The following is a 17153-nucleotide window of genomic DNA, read 5'->3' as shown; positions in this document are numbered from 1 at the left end:
CTGCTTCTTCCCTTAAAGAAGGAATGGCAATGCACAGAGGTTGAAAGTTGCAAAGAAAATAAAAAAATTTACTGTTAGTGCAATATGTACTGTCGTAGTCTCCGGCAACAGTGCCAAAAACTTGATGCGTTGTAAATGTGACACAATTATGATGTGAAGTTGCGGTGATGTGTTATGCATTGCACATGCAAGTTTTCCTAATAAGACCCAAGTATAAGCCTCATTAGGTTTCCTGGTAAGTCCAGGGTCGAACACAAGGACTACCGAGTGAATATGTGATAGTAAATTTGATTATCTTGCAGTGGTGAAAACAAATAAGTTGGACGGAGTTTTGATTAAGTATATTTCCTATGCGACGGAGTTCAAATAAAGAGTTGATGAAATCGAGAGTTACAATGAGTTGCGATGAACGGGTTGAGAAGGGGTTTAGCTAACACTTCCTAAGATTGCGTACTAGTTATGCGATTATGCTACACACAAACAATAGCATGTCATCTCTCAATGAAAATGCCATAATTCCTATTTCTAGGACGCATGCAATGTATACCAAAATGTCGATAAGACTTATGTTAAACCTCTATTCTTGTCTATGCGATGATGAATGATGCACACATACACAAGGTGACCGCATACTCTCATATCCTATTTCTAGGGTGCATGTGATGCGTAATAGCAAATAGAACTTATGTCTAAGTTTCTATCTCTTTCTTATATGATTCTAATCTGACTCTCTCTAGCCTAGATTCTAATCTGACTCTCTCAAGTCTAGATTCTTTCTTTAGAATACTCTCTCAAGTATCTCTAAAGGGTGAATGATGCATACATAAGACAAGATGATCGCATAAAGTGTAAATCTTAGGTCATGCTTGCTAAGTACTTCTCAACCCATTCGGAAATTTAGCTACTCATGCAAAGTATGGAGAGATTGAACATAAGTTGAAATGAGATTTTCATTTTCATAAATAAAATGCAGAATACATAATGGCAATGGAATGTATAGATAAGAAGTCCGATAGCAATGTCTTGCTTCCCGTGGCCTTTACACTATCTTTTTCACTCCAGCTCTGTCCAGATGAATATCCTTGTTTTTGCAAGTGTTGGCCTTCTCTCCCTTTGTAACGCTTCCCGACAGTCTCTCGATCTGTCCGAGAATGATCTCTCAGCTTCTTCGTCTCTTAGTTCGTCTCCGTCTTCTAAGTATAAGTATGAATATGATCAGACTAACAGCTCCCTATCTTGTATATGATCTCCCCGTTAACGAGGTGGCCTTCGGTATTTATAGAGCTCAAGGTGAAGAAGTTTTTCTTTCTAATGATTGCAATGATGGGCCGTCATTAAATCTCCTACTCTGATGCGCCGATTAATGGTCACCGAAAGTTGAGTGTACTTGCTACAGTGTGGCTTTAACGGGTTGTCAACTAAATTTAGATTTGATAATTGGCATAAATGCCAGTTATTATGAGCCTTTTATTTAGAATTCTGAGGGCTGACAAGTAGAAAACACGGTGATAATACTTAGAATTTGTGAAAATTTGAGTTTTGCGTCGATTAGCACCTAAATCCTCACTGACCCAATATTATGCATTATTCTAGGCCAAAGTGTCTATTTTTGTAGCCATGCAGGAATCAAACGCATGTGTCGAAAATAAGCACTCGCAATCAAACGCATGCGCTGAAGCCAGGTCAACGCAAAGACAAACGCATGCGCTGAAAACCGAGCTATTGCATAGACGAATGTATGCGGTGATCAAATGCGTCCATCGCATGGAAGTTGTAGTGATCGAATGCATCCATCGCATGGAAGTTGCGGTGATCGAATGTGCCCCTCGCATGGAAGTTGCAGTGATCAATTGGAAATTGCGGCCACGAAATGACAACCATAATAGAAGGACGATCGCAAGATGGGTAGAATACGTTAATACTTCAACTAAATCAAGCTCGGACGCATACCTTGAGAGTATTAACAAGATAAGACGATGTGACACTACCCATATCACGACAAAGGCAGCAGTGAGACGTAACGCAATCATGATAGCTGTCGGTGTTTAAACCTTATAAATAGCCCATTCGACCTTCATTTCAAAGCATCTGAACTTCTTCCTCGAGGTAGAGGTTTGCAATCACAGATGAGAGCTTGAACAAGATTTTCAGTGAGAATTCTTCACCTCCACAAACCAGACCGAGTGACGGCTGTTGACATAAATTTTAATCCAAGCTACAAGTCTATGTCCCCGTTACCAGTTCCCCGGCAATGGCGCCATAAACTTGTAATGCAAATTTTAGATATAAAAACTACAATGCAAGGTTCAAGTCCATGCGATACTACTTCAAAACATAAAAGATAATTAATACAAATAGCACAAGTTCCTTAATTACGTTAAAGATACAAGTACGGTTCTGTTTTTTCCTTGGCGTACACCTCTCAGTGATCGACCGTGTTCCCACATCTCTGTGGTGAAACAAGGACGAACGTAATTAACGCAAGGTTGCTTCCATCTCTGGAAGTACTAATCGCTTTAGTTAACGCATTCTTCTAACCTTCTCTCAACATATCAGAATGGCATCTTCACTTCTGCTCTCACAGGTGAAGATGCCGTCTAGCATGCCTTACCTAAACGCATTTATCTCTTTAACACAAATTAAGTTACTCGTTAAATTCATATTATTACCAAGGGATTAAGAAAACTTCATGGAGAAAACGATTAATGGAGGAATGGAAATAGACAGAGAAGTGGAAATGTAAATGATCGAGACATTCAATAAAACTATTTAGCGTCTGATACATGATTTGTGAATGAAGAGATTAAGAGAATGAAATACAATTGATGAAATAGAGTTAGAAACAAATACAAATAAGCGCCAACGTCTTGGCGCCGATCTGAATGGAGATTTGCTTGCCGGCATGGATGGATCGTGCGAAAGGATGAGTTCCCTCTCAAGCTTGCTCAATCGGTAGCAGGGATCTAAGCACAGAGCTTCACGACGGAAATTTGGAAAAATTGCACTGAGACTCACCTCTCGACCTTGTCTCTTCTCTTCCTGGATTTCTTCCGATCAGTACTCAGCTCAGCCTCTCTCTCAATAATCTAGCATCAATTAACCCTCGCATGCGGTGTTGTTTTTATTACCGCATGCGGTTGAAATTCGGCTGGGGATCGATTGTTGCATTGCGCCGTCATTGCATTAATCGTCTCTTCATTGTTGATTGATGGGTGCAATTTGACAGAAATGCGTAGTTCAATTTCTCGTTGAGCCTTGATCGCAAGCGGTGACTTGGTTTCCTGCAAAACAGAGTAGAAATATCCTCTTCTACCATCTTGATGATTTTAGTGGGTATAATTGCGATAATTAATAATTATTGTATTTCTTAGTTAATTTTCATACAAACAACGCATATTTACTCGCTTTTGGCCGTAATATCTGAATAAGGCAGCATAAATAACTTGTATTTCTACAAGTTATCACACCCCCAAATTTAGATATATGCTTGTCCTCAAGCATATCTTCTACTAAGGCAATAATGCTTAATTCCTATCCTATATTTTTGCGTCAATTGGTTGCTTCGAATGTTACACTTAGGCACATTTCTTTACAACGCAATTTCCTCCTATCCTTGCTAATTCTTAACAAAGCCCTACTTTATTCTTCTACATAACAAAATTCTGCTCAAAGATGCTTTTCTAGTTTTTTAAAATAGAATGTTTATCTCTTCTTTGTCAAAACAACTAGATGCGTCTATATGCGGTGGTCAAAACTTTTGCGTCATTTATTAGAGGTTGTTGGTCATGGTTACACCCTTCGTTTTGGTTTGTTCTCACGGGTGTCATGCGAACATCCAACTAAGGTTGTGTCCCAATCTCAACTTTAACTCATGATATTCAGAGGAGTTGTCTCTTGCATTATTTTATTGTTTTTTTCTTTCAATTTATTTATTGTCATACTGCGTTATTCTTGGAAACCCACCTTCGTTTTGACTCGCTCCTACGGGTGTCATACGAACATCCAACTACAAGCAGACTCCTTTCACAACTAAACTCTTATCAGATTGGGATTGTTTTTGAGGTTTTCCTTTGCGCTGACATTGGAGTTTTGTATCATTTTTTTTTTTTGGAATGATAATGAGCGCATTTTCTTAATCATCGCATATTCTTGATCTTATCTGCTCAGACCTTCCCCACCCCCAAATTTAAAGATGAGCACGGTCCTCATTGCATTGTTTGGATAGACTAGACAAACACTTAGAAAAAAAATCAAAAAGAAGGTTTGAGCAGAACTTTGAAAGATAAAAGATAAAGTACTACTAAACTAAGAATTAACTAAGTGTTAGTCAGAATTTACAAAGTATGAGAAATGTTTCTAAGTATAAACATATATTACATCATAGCAACGGAATGAAGAACACAGAAAATAAAAGATTAAGAACATCGCAAATATCGACAAAAAATGATAAAGAAAAAGGCACAGGCAAAAAGGAGTGAATATGTACTCAATTGTATTGAATATTAACAAAGTATATAAATAATGAAAAATTATCACAATACAAAATTGTTGCCTGTACAAAGAATCAAAGAATCGAGATGTTATCTTGTTGAATTTTATTCAGATGGGTGCACGCTAAAAATTAACACCGTGCTTCTATTAACGCAAATACATTTTTGCTGAGGACGGGCAACAACGCATGCACTCCCGCAACACACCCCTTAATTCAATGCATTTCTGGAGGATCGGGCGCACGATATTTCTACCAGCGCATCACTACCTCAACATAGTGCCTTTTCACTAAGGACGGGCAAAGAACACATACGTGCGCAACACACCCCTCAACACAATGCATTTGGGTGTAATGGACGCAAGGTGTCTCTTGTTAACACATAATGCACCCATCATCGTTACATACCCATTTTTAATTTTTCTTTTTAAATCATCAAAAATGCAGGTCGAAAAGACTTTGCGGTATCTAATGTTTCATCCAATCATTCACAAAAATTAAAGAATAACGCTACTAATGTATACAAACTAAAAGAATTAAACATGACATGAAAAATTAAATTGAGGAGAATTGCTAATTCTAAAAGTAGTAAATAATGTGATTTAGAAAGCAGTAAAAGAAAACTATAAAGAAAACAAGTAAACATAGATAGCAATGCTGATTGAAAGAAGTTCTCAGAATTACCACAATCGCTTCCCCCGCAAGCGGTTTAATCCTGCTTGCCAACGTCAATGGTGTCCATGCATCGCTCGAAGTCGCCTCTGTTGTACGACTTAATCCATTGACCATTGACTTTAAACGCGTTGTTCCCGTCTAAGGTTGATAGTTCCACTGCGCCATGAGGAAAGATAGTCTTGATTTTGAATGGCTCAGACCAGCGAGATTTCAACTTTCCTGGGAACAATCGCAAACGAGCGTTAAATAGTAATACCTGTTGACCTTCGGTGAATGTCCGATCATTTATGCGGTCATCATGCCACTTCTTGGTTTTCTCCTTATAGATCTTGGCATTTTCATAGACGTCCCTTCGCCATTTGACCAATTGATTCAATTGTAGCTTTTGGACTTTCCCCGCACTTGCTAAATCAAACTTTAGCTTCTTGCATGCCCACATCGACTTATGTTCCAACTCGAGTGGCAGATGACAAGCCTTTTCAAAGACCAGGGCATACGGGGACATGCCAATTGGTGTTTTATAGGCAGTCCTGTATGCCCACAGTGCTTCATCAAGCTTGGGTGACCAATCCTTCCTGGAAGTATTGACTACTTTCTCCAAGATAGTTTTGATCTCTTGGTTAGAAATCTCTGCCTGCCCATTAGTCTGTGGGTGATAAGCAGTCGCAACTCGATGACTGACGTTAAATTTAGTCAACAAGTTGGCAATTATGCGGTTGATAAAGTGAGAGCCCTCATTGCTGATTAAGGCTCGTGGCGTCCCATATCGAGCAAAAATATTCTTCTTAAGAAACTTTGCCACTGTGGCCGTATCATTCTTGGAACATGCGATAGTCTAAGCCCATTTTGATACGTAATCAACCGCAACCAAGATATATGATGACCTTCTGATGGTGAAAACAGGCCCATGAAGTTAATCCCCCAAACATCAAATAATTCCACTTCTAAGATTGATGTCAATGACATTTCATTTCTCTTTGACATATTCCCCGTTCTCTAACATCTGTCGCATTGCACAACGTGGGCTTGGGCATCCTTGAATAGTGTTCGCCAGAAATAGCCACACTGTAGGACCTTTGCGGCAGTCCGCTGCCCCCCAAAGTGTCCTCCATAAGGGGACTCACGACACATCTCCAGAATGTGCTTGACTTCGTGCTCAGGAATGCATTGACGTAATATATGATCAGGACCAAGTCGATATAAGAATGGGTCATCCCAGAAATAAAATTTGACATCATGTCTTAGCTTCTTCTTCTGCTGGTAAGTGTAGTCATCTGGTATTTGACCGCAAACAATGAAATTCACGAAATCCGCATACCAGGGAACATTAATGCCTACTAACATCAGCAGCTCATCGGGGAATCTTTCTTCAATATCTTTTTCTTTCCCTTGAACCTCGCAATTCTCCAATCTTGACAAATGATCCGCGACTTGGTTCTCGGTGCCCTTCCGGTCTTTGATCTCTAGGTCAAACTCTTGCAGTAGTAACACCCACCGTATAAGCCTTGGTTTTTCATCCTTCTTTGTCATCAAATACTTGATTGCAGAGTGATCCGTATACACTACAATGTTTGTTCCGATTAAGTATTTTCGGAATTTTTCCAGTGCATATACCACTACGAGCATTTCCTTCTCTGTGGTTGTATGGTTCTCCTGTGCATCATTCAATGTTTTACTCGCATAATAAATATGATGCAATACCTTGTCCTTACGCTGAATTAATACTGCACCCACAGCATATCCGCGAGCGTCACAATCAACGTAAACGGTTGCGTCCAGTCTGGCATAACCAAAATGGGTGCGGTGATAAGTGCATCTTTCAATGTGTTGAATGCTTTGGTGCACACATCATCAAAATTATATTCTCGGTCAGCTTCAAGGAGCGCACTTAGAGGCTTTACGATCTAGGAGAATTTGCGAATAAATCTTCAGTAAAATCCAGCGTGTCCCAGAAAGCTCTTAAGTGTTTTCACATTCACTGGTGGGGGTAACTTGGAAATTGCGTCAATTTTTGCCTGATCAACTTCCAATCTGCTTTAGAGATTTTATGACCCAGAACTATTCCTTCTTCCACCATAAAGTGGCATTTTTCCCAGTTCAAAACAAGATTTGTTGCCACGCATCTCTTCAAGACCTTTTCAAGGTTAGATAGATAGGAGTCGTAATTATTGTCGAAGACTGAAAAATCATCCATGAATACCTCAACGGACTCCTCCAAGTAATATGAGAATATCGCCATCATGCATCGTTGGAAAGTGCCTGGCGCATTGCAGAGTCCAAATGGCATGCGTCAAAATACAAACGTACCAAATGGGCATGTGAATGTTGTCTTATCCTGATCTTCCGGCTCAATTTCTATTTGATTATAACCTGAATAACCGTCAAGAAAACATAAAAATTCATTCTCCGCAAGTCCATCTAGCATCTGATCAATGAATGGGAGTGGAAAATGGTCCTTTTTAGTGGCCAAGTTTAACTTGCGATAATCCATGCAAATTCTCCACCCCGTAGTCGTTCTTATAGGAATTAATTTATTCTTGTCAAGTGACAACTGTCATTCCCCCTTTCTTTGGAACACACTGCACTGGGCTCATCCAGCTACTATCAGATATCAGGTAGATGACTCTTACATCCAGCCACTTCATAATTTCCTTCTTTACGACCTCCCTCATAGCCGGGTTCAAGCGGCGTTGACTTTCTACTGATCCTGTCTTTCCTTCTTCCAGATGAATCTTGTGCATACAATACGAGGGACTGATTCCTCGAATGTCCGCCAAGGTCCACCCTAATCCTTTGCGTTATTTCTTAGGATCTGTATGAGCGCATTTTCTTTCTCCTTACTCAGCGATGCAGAAATGATAACCGATAACGTGTTGTTACTTCCTAAATAAGCATACTTAAGTTGCACGGCCAACGGCTTTAACTCTAGCATAGGTGGTTCTTAAGATGGCTTAATGCGTTGTGATGTCCATTCAGATAACTTAAGTGTTCAAAATTTGATTCAACATGAATCGCGGTGTAGTCCTTCTCCAACATTACGCCGATTTCAAAATCTTCTTCCTCCAGCTCCTTTAGGGGTTCGTGCCAATGTTCTTCCCGCAGTTCCTCAATATATTGATAGTTTTCCATGTCACTTGGGTACTTCAACGCATTGAACACGTTGAATTTTACTTCCTAATCATTGACCTCGATGGTCAATTCCCCTTTTTGCACATCAATCAGTGCTCGCCCTGTTGCGAGAAATGGGCGACCCAGGATAATAGGGACTTTTCTGTCAACTTCATAATCCAATATGACAAAATCTGTCGGAAATATAAACTTGTCCACTTGCACGAGTACATCCTCTATCTTACCCTCAGGATGCTTTATTGATCTATCGGCCAACTGTAATGTTATCGTGGTTGGTCTTGCATTACCGATATCCAACTTCTTAAAAATCGACGAGGGCGTTAGATTTATGGTTGCCCCTAAATCGCACAATGCGTTCCCAACCATCTTCCCTCCTATCATGCAAGGCAATGTAAAACTCCCAGGGTCCTTCATTTTAGTAGGGATATTGTTTTGAAACAACGCGCTGCATTCATATGTTGACGCAATTGTTTCATTTTCCCCAATCTTTCTTTTATTGGCAAGGATATCCTTGAGAAATTTTACATAACTCGGCATCTGCTCTAGTGCTTTTATTAAGGGAATGTTAATGTGTAGCTGTCAGAGAATGTCCAGAAACCTCTGAAATTGTTTGCTATCATCTTTCTTCTTCAGCCTGGGTGGGAAAGGTGGAGGATCCCGCCTTTCTTCTTGTTTAGTTGGTTTTTTGTTGAGGTCTTGTTCTTGCTGTGTTTCATATCTGGAGGTTGCGTTGATTGAGAATTCAAGTCTTGAAGAGCTTCATCTGTTGTAGGTGAACTTGCTTCTGAACTGGTACTTTTTCCACTACTATTTGATTGGTCATCATCGACAGTTAGATCTACTCGTATTGTTGTCACATCTAGTACTGATGGCATAAGGGTTATTATTTTGCCACTCCTTATTGTCACTGCGTGAAATTGTTCTTTACCTCGTTGCTCCGGTGTTGAATTGTTGTGCCACGTACCAGGCATTTTCTTCTTTAATTTCCTCGTAAGCTGATCTATCTACTCTTCTAGTTCTTTAAGGGAATCAGCTTGTGATTGTCTCATTGCCTCGCTCTTTTCAATGTAATGTTTTAACGATGACTCCAGAGACGAGGTGCTACAAGAGGTATCACATAAGAATAATTGGTCACAAGGTGGTATACATTGAGAATTACCTGGGCTACCGTCTGGAGAAGTGAGGTCATTATGGTCATTTGATCGACCAGTGCGCTCATTGTATCAGTTGACACATCGACACTTTCTACTCTTTCTTGCTCTAGACCTCTTACCTCGAGCCCAGTATCAATCCACTAATAAGAATGTCGCAAGATGCGATCCAAGATATTCTTTGCTCCCGTATATGATCTGTTCATTAATCCTCCCTCTGCGGAGGCATCGACAACTGCTTGCGTTGATTGGTCTAAGCCATTGTAAAAGGTTTCCATCAGAATACTATCGGGAATCTCGATATGCGGACATCTTTTCACTAACTGTCGAAATCTCACCCAGGCGGTGCTCAAGGTTTCATAACCCTTTTGCTCAAAATTCAACACATCCCTCCATCTCCTTGCGTTGACAGCTGGAATGAAGAATCTGTTCATGAACCTATCAACCAACTGTTCCCATGCGTCAATTTCATCTGGCTCTAATGACTGAGTCCACCTCTTTGCTTCATTCTGTAGTGTATACGGGAAAAGATATAACCTAAGTCTTTCTTGAGTCACATTAGGCATGGAGAATGCGCTACACATGTCTAAAAATTCGACAAATGCGCATGTGGGTCTTCTCCTTGTAATCCTCCAAATTGACCTATATTCTGAATCATCTGCAGCATAATTGGTTTTATTACAAAGCTTACATTCTCCTCAATCGTTTGTCTTGCGATTCCTGGTGAGAAGTTATAGAAATCTGGCGCCGCATAATCCCTTAAAGGGATGTTATCGTCAGCAGCAAGAAAAATTGGATCTTGCAGTGGCAAATTTTCCCTTTGGTTTCCTGCAGGTGCCACATTCTCATTAGCCATACTTCTTCACCAATTAATTCGGCCTTGATGAACTTTTGTGTGAATAATACACTTGATCTCTAGGTCCGCTTAGAATTTTCAGATCACTCCAACACTCATAAGCCATCAGACTGCTCTCCACGTTGAACAGTCAGTACAAAGAGATCTGTCCTGCAAAACACCACAAACATACTCAAACAATAAACTGTTAACCAATCCCCGGCAATGGCGCCATAAACTTGTTGACATAAATTTTAATCTAAGCTACAAGTCCATGTCCCCGTTAACACATATCTTGAAGTAGTATCACATAAATTTTAGTCTATGTGATACTACTTCAAGATATGTGTTAATAATAAATGTTCTTCTAGTATGTTGTGCGTTGTCACAAGTTTCCTTGCGTTGGAACCAAGTGTAATTCCACCGCAAGTTTCTCGATGTGATCCGAGATCAAACACAGGGACTGTTTGAGGTTATTACGTTATGTTTGTGATACATGTGACCAAGGGTTTTTTTCAATTTATAAAAGAGGTGTACAATTATTTAAACATGCGATAAAGTAAAGTAAAGCGGTAAAGATGCGATAATAAAATAAATTATGATAAAGTAAATCTAAACTAAGATGATACAAGATACAGGTTTCATGATACAAAATACCGAGGTTGAGGCTAACTGTGAAGATTATACAAAGATCGTGTTATGCGGTGGCAAGTCTTATGTGCAAAGCAGAAACAAAAAAGATAATTAATACAAATAGCACAAGTTCCTTAATTACATTAAAGATACAAGTACGGTTCTACTTTTCCCTTGGCGTACACCTCTCAGTGATCGACCGTGTTCCCACATCTCTGTGGTGAAACAGGGATGAATGTAATGAATGCAAGGTTGCTTCCATCTCTGGAAGTACTACTCACTTTAGTTAATGCATTCTTCTAACCTTCTCTCAAAATATCAGAATGACATCTTCACTTCTGCTCTCACAAGTGAAGATGTCGTCTAGCATGCCTTACCTAAACACATTTATCTCTTTAACACAAATTAAGTTACTCGTTTAATTCATATTAGTTACCAAGGGATTAAGAAAACTTCATGGAGAAAATGATTAACGGAGGAATGGAAATAGACAGAGAAGTGGAAATGGAAATAATTGAGACATTCAATAAAACTATTTAGCGTCTGATACATGATTTGTGAATAAAGAGATTAGAATGAAATATAATTGATGAAATAGAGTTAGAAACAAATACAAATAAGTGCCAATGTCTTAGCGTCGATCTAAATGGAGATTTGCTTGCCGGCGTGGATGGATCGTGCGGAAGGATGAGTTCTCTCTTAGGCTTGCTCAATCGGTAGCAGGGATCTAAGCACAGAGCTTCATGGCAGGGATTTGGCAGAATTGCACTGACACTCACCTTTCGGCCTTGTTTCTTCTCTTCCCAGATTTCTTCCGATCAGTACTCAGCTCAGCCTCTCTCTCAATAATCTAGCATCAATTAACCCTCGTAACAAGTATATCTTTTTTGAATTCTATGGAGGTATTTATAGGTGAAAAGCTTTGACTCTTGACTTATGGACCCCACTTATTTTTATAGAAATTCGAAGATGGAGGAATAAATATTCCTTCTGTTATGCAATCAGACCGTCAAATCTGCACAATGGTTAGTTGTACACGTGTCACAATCCTCTGCATTTGTGATGCTCAGCTGTATCTTTCGATCGGGTGCTTGCATGCGGTGTTGTTTTTATTAACGCATGCGGTTGAAATTTAACTCGGGATTGACTGTCGCATTGTGCCGTCATTGCGTTAATCGTCTCTTCATTGTTGATTGACGGGCGTAATGTGATAGAGACGCGTTGTTCAGTTTCTCGTTGAGCCTTGATCGCAAGCGGTGACTAGGTTTCTTGCAAATTAGAGTAGAAATATCTTCTTCTACCATATTGATGATGTTAGTGGGTGTAATTGCGATAATTTATAATTATTGTATTTCCTAGTTAATTTTCATACAAACGACACATATTTACTCACTTTTGGCCGCAATATCTGAATAAGGCAGCATAAATAACTTGTATTTGTACAAGTTATCAATGACTGGAGCTATCATTGGAGATAGAGCTCAAGAGAGACATCTCCACCATTCATCATGGCACTACCGGCAGCCTTGACGCAGAGTCCTTCATTTCTCTTCTAACCTCTATATTGTATTACATTTTAGTTTAAGATATTAAGAAAAATTGAAATCAATGCATATCTTGATTCCTTCATTACCGTCTTCTTCATCATCTATATCTCCATCATTGTTTATCTTCAGCGTTTATTTATTAAAAGCGATCACATACTTAATCATGTAGCCTAGAGATAGGACGCATGTAGCAACCCACCGAGAGGTGTGCATTGTGCAAGTATAGTGAGTTAATCCTCTTTGCTTGGTGAAAGGCTGTAGCAACGCTTGTCTATGGGATGTTGCAATGTTTGTCTATAAGTTAAATAGCTGCGTCTAATTGCCTGAGAAGGTAAGAGATGCAACGCACTAAAGCAAAGTATGCATTGTTCCTAGAGATAGGCACAATCTTATGCTCGACACAATCATGCACTATAGAGATATAGTAATGCAGCTGACCACCGAGAGGTGTGCGATGCGTTAGTGTGACGAACTAGGATTACTCGAGCGATTTAAGATAATAAACATCACTATGCGTTAATGGTTGCTCAATCTGTTTAATTAGGAGTAGGAATAGTGTGTAAATCCATTAAACTTTTTTCTTTTTATTTTTATCATCTCCTCAAACGCATTGCTTCACGAGCATTATTGAGTGGCAAGTCCCTGTGTTCGACCTTGGATTACCCGAGAAACTTGCGTTTGCGTTATACTTGGTGTGAGTGTAAGAAAACTTATGATAGGAACGCGTGGTCATTGCATACTAGATTAACGCATTTTCATTCTGACGCATGACCTCAGACGCATGGGCGTAAACACATAGCTTAAACTATGTCTAACGCATGATTGCATGCACATCCGTCCCTAAATTTTCCTTCCAACAGGATTCGACCGTCATCAGCTTTCCGTCCCATCATGATTTATTATGTTATCACCTTGATGCGCAATCTTTATGCAGCCACCTTCTTGAGAAATTTCTCATGATCGCAATCTTTCAATGCGCGCGGACGCCTCATTCGTTAGATTGCAATTTTACTTACGCCAACGCATTTTTCCTGCACAAAATAAGTAAATTAGTTACTTTTATGCGATGGGCGCATGCGATCGCAATTTTCTCAATTTAACACTTTTGGACATGATTTTATATATTTCTACCATCGTAATCCCTCATAATTTTACTTTTTTGCGTTGTGATAACGTGCATTTCTACCCGTTATCAACGACCTCTTCAGACATCCCACCTCTACCTGGAAAGTCTAATGAAAAAGATGAGAAAAATGAGACTGAATCTGAGACACTCCCGTTTACACCTAAGGTAAGTACTTCTCCCTTACCGTCTGTTGAACCTTATATTCCTAAAGCCCTTTTTCCTAGTAGGTTGGCAAGACCAAAACAAGAACATAGGGATGATGCGTTATCACAAGCGTACTATCGAAGTAATAAATCCCAAAATCAGGCATCGTCCTTAGGGACCGACGTGAGCAATTATTCCTCGGCTTAGCTATTGCAGTTCTTTGTCAATTTTATCTAGGCAACAAAAAAAGGCTTTTTATCAATGACTAAAAAGAACAAAATTTCAATCCACACAATTACAATTCAGAGCGAACTTATCTATGGTGTTGTTTCATTTAGAGAGTACAATGAGTAATGACATGCAATTGATTGAAATCGATAGACTGAGGCTAGAAGTTCTAAAATCAGAAAATCCTCTCTCGAGCTCAAACCTTCCTAATAACTAACTATCGACCCGAATCTCTTCTATCGTTTGATTAGTTACAGGATTAAGACCCTTCAATTCTAAATTATTATTCTAAATTCATTCTCATGCAATTTATAATAAAAATCAAATTCTCTCTCGAGACATCTAATTAATTTAACTTTATTCAATTAATGGCCACTTAATCCAAAGCATTAAGCACAAACAATTTAGAAATCTATGCAAAATCAATCAATTGTAAATTCAAATACTCAAAGTAACATCCCTAAAATTCACAAACACCCTAGAAAAAGAGTTTAGCCACGCATGATTCTAACAACAATAACCAACAAATAATCAGTCATCATGGAAAACAATAATATAAACGTAAAAGAACAATCTCCCCTCAATAGGACCGAATCTCAATCACGATCACCTTGATTCTCGCCATGAATTCTAGATTGGTCTTCAACAACACACGTTCTCGATCAATTATTACCGTCACAGTCAGCTTAGAACCACTCTCGGATCAACCTTCAATTGAAATCTTGAGTCTTCAGTCGAAACAGTTCAGAATCGCTCTCTTTCGCCCTCGTAGCCTTGCAATGTTGCAAGTCAGTGTTGCAACGCTGCCATCATGCCAGCCACGCATAGAAGTCATAGCTTTGCAATGCTACAATGTTGCCCTATTTCCAACTGCTCTCGAGTCTGCAGCAACAGGAAGCAACGTTGTAACACTCAACCAACTCACGCTCCCCCAAATTGTCTTCCAATATTACCTCTTATATTGATCTTGGGTCATTGTTTTCTTCATAATTCTATAGCCAAGTCGTAATTGCTCCAATTTAGAATTTTGCCCTGGTTTTTTTTTTTATCATTTTCACACAAATTGCTCTTGATGCTTAGTTTTTGGAAATTACTCAATAATCCACATCAAACTAAACAAAACTAGCAATAGTAGTTCTAAATTTGAAGGTAATAAAAGCACTTTTTAGATGCTTTTCACCACCCCAACTTAAAACTTTGCTAGTCCCGAGCAAAGAAAAGAAAGAAACACAAAGTAGGAGGAATAATGAATACTGAAATGAAAAGATTCTAGGCATGCATTCTCTTATTTCGATTTCATCAGCTTCTCAACATATACAATATTCTTCCATAGAAAAATTCATACACATCCTAAATATTGAGAGTTTTTAAAGCCAAAACTTTTTATCCCTTGTGTGTGTGTGACTCCTCCTTTAATTCAAAACTCAACAATTGATTTAAGATTTAATTAAGCTTGATCAGTTTTCCCCCTAATCTAGCTTAAGTACCAATCATCAAGCATCAACACACTTAAGTAAGTAATATGTCCACTAAGGTGCTTTATTTCTATTTTTATTTTCAACAACAAAAGGGCCCTAAACTTGAATCATTTTACCTAGAGACACTAGCTTTCAGACAACCACTGTAGGGAACCATACCCAGTCAATTCCCAGGTGTCCTATCTGATCACAGCAAAGGCAGCTCTTTTTGCCCCCATCCACGCATACATATTACAAGTTTAAAATAATAAAATGACATTTCTTTTAAGCACATGAGTGCACACTCATTTTTTTTCTAAGGTAATACTAGTATTCATTTCTTTCCTCTTAGTCTAACATTACAAACCATCATGCAAGACACTCTCTAACCAGTGGGGCCTTTCCTGGTGACAACAAACTTAACTTAATTTAATGCTTTGTTCAGTTAGAGGTTCTATATTAAATTGGTTCGTGCTCAAGATAACAGAGGATAGAAAGAGGGATTCAGAACAAAGAACACTCAAGACAGGACAATGTTATCCAATTTCTACTTCAAAGTATGACATACATCATGAGTGACTTATCAACCATGATCATAAGAGAAAACAACCAAAGAATACAAATCAATCAGTCTCAGCATTCTTCCTAACCAAATTTGACACAAATTTTCAAAAATTTTAAATTTTTCCTAAAATCAACAATAACATACATATATCAATCAACTAAAAAACAATATGCATAACAGCTCAAATCTCAAGAACAAAGTATGCCCCCCACCCCAAACTTAAAAAGATGCATTGTCCTTAATGCATAACATCTAAAATAATCACAAAACAGATGAGTGATACAAGCCTGAGTATAAACGGGGATCCACAAATTTGGATGGCGATCTGGTGCTTGAAAATACTTGAGCATCATCTCTAACCTGGGTATAAAAAAATCATGAGGTAGCTCTCTATCCTAAAAGCAAGCAAAATACTCAAATAAAAAATAAAATAAAACTGAAATATATTTGGAATACTTGGGTTGCCTCCCAAAAAGCGCTTAGTTTTATCGTCCTTAGCTAGATCTAGTCTCCTATTCAATCAAACTTTCAAGGTGGCTTCATAATTCCATGCACTAAAGCACCTAAGATGAATAATTTTCTTCCACATTGTCATTCACATAGAAGATTAGTCAAACAACAATTACCAGAAAATGCATTATCCTCTTTCCCTTTGTCCATGAGTTCTATATCTCCCTTGTGAATATAATCTAGAAAATTTACCTTACCTTCCTTGGAAGATTGTTTAGGACTACTTACCTTTTCCTTGCCCTTTCCTTTACCAAGAGACTGTCTAGAATTTTCGCAAACAACTTCATTGATCTCTTGGCATGAACTTACAAGCTCCTCAGGCTTAGAAGATCGAAAAATGTTGAACTTCGTCTCCTTATCATTCACTCGAAGTGTAAGCTTGCCATCATATACATCAATCAATCCTCTGCCTGTGGCTAGGAATGGCCTTCCAAGGATGATGGGAATTTCATAGTCTTCTTCCATATCTAGGACCACAAAATCTACTAGGAAGATGAAATCACCAACTTTAACCAGAACATCCTCTACTACACCACGAGGGTAAGTGAGGGAATGATCTGTTAACTACAATGATACCATGAAATTTCCCATGGAATATTTGTCTCTGTGTATGATTGAAGCACATGATTTATTATATGAAATTTTTTTGCATGATGGTGATTAT

This window comes from Benincasa hispida, chromosome 1 (assembly GCF_027475165.1).
Source record: "Benincasa hispida cultivar pf3 chromosome 1, pf3_genome.v1.1, whole genome shotgun sequence".
Taxonomy (NCBI): domain Eukaryota; kingdom Viridiplantae; phylum Streptophyta; class Magnoliopsida; order Cucurbitales; family Cucurbitaceae; genus Benincasa; species Benincasa hispida.
This window is presented reverse-complemented; position numbering follows the sequence as displayed.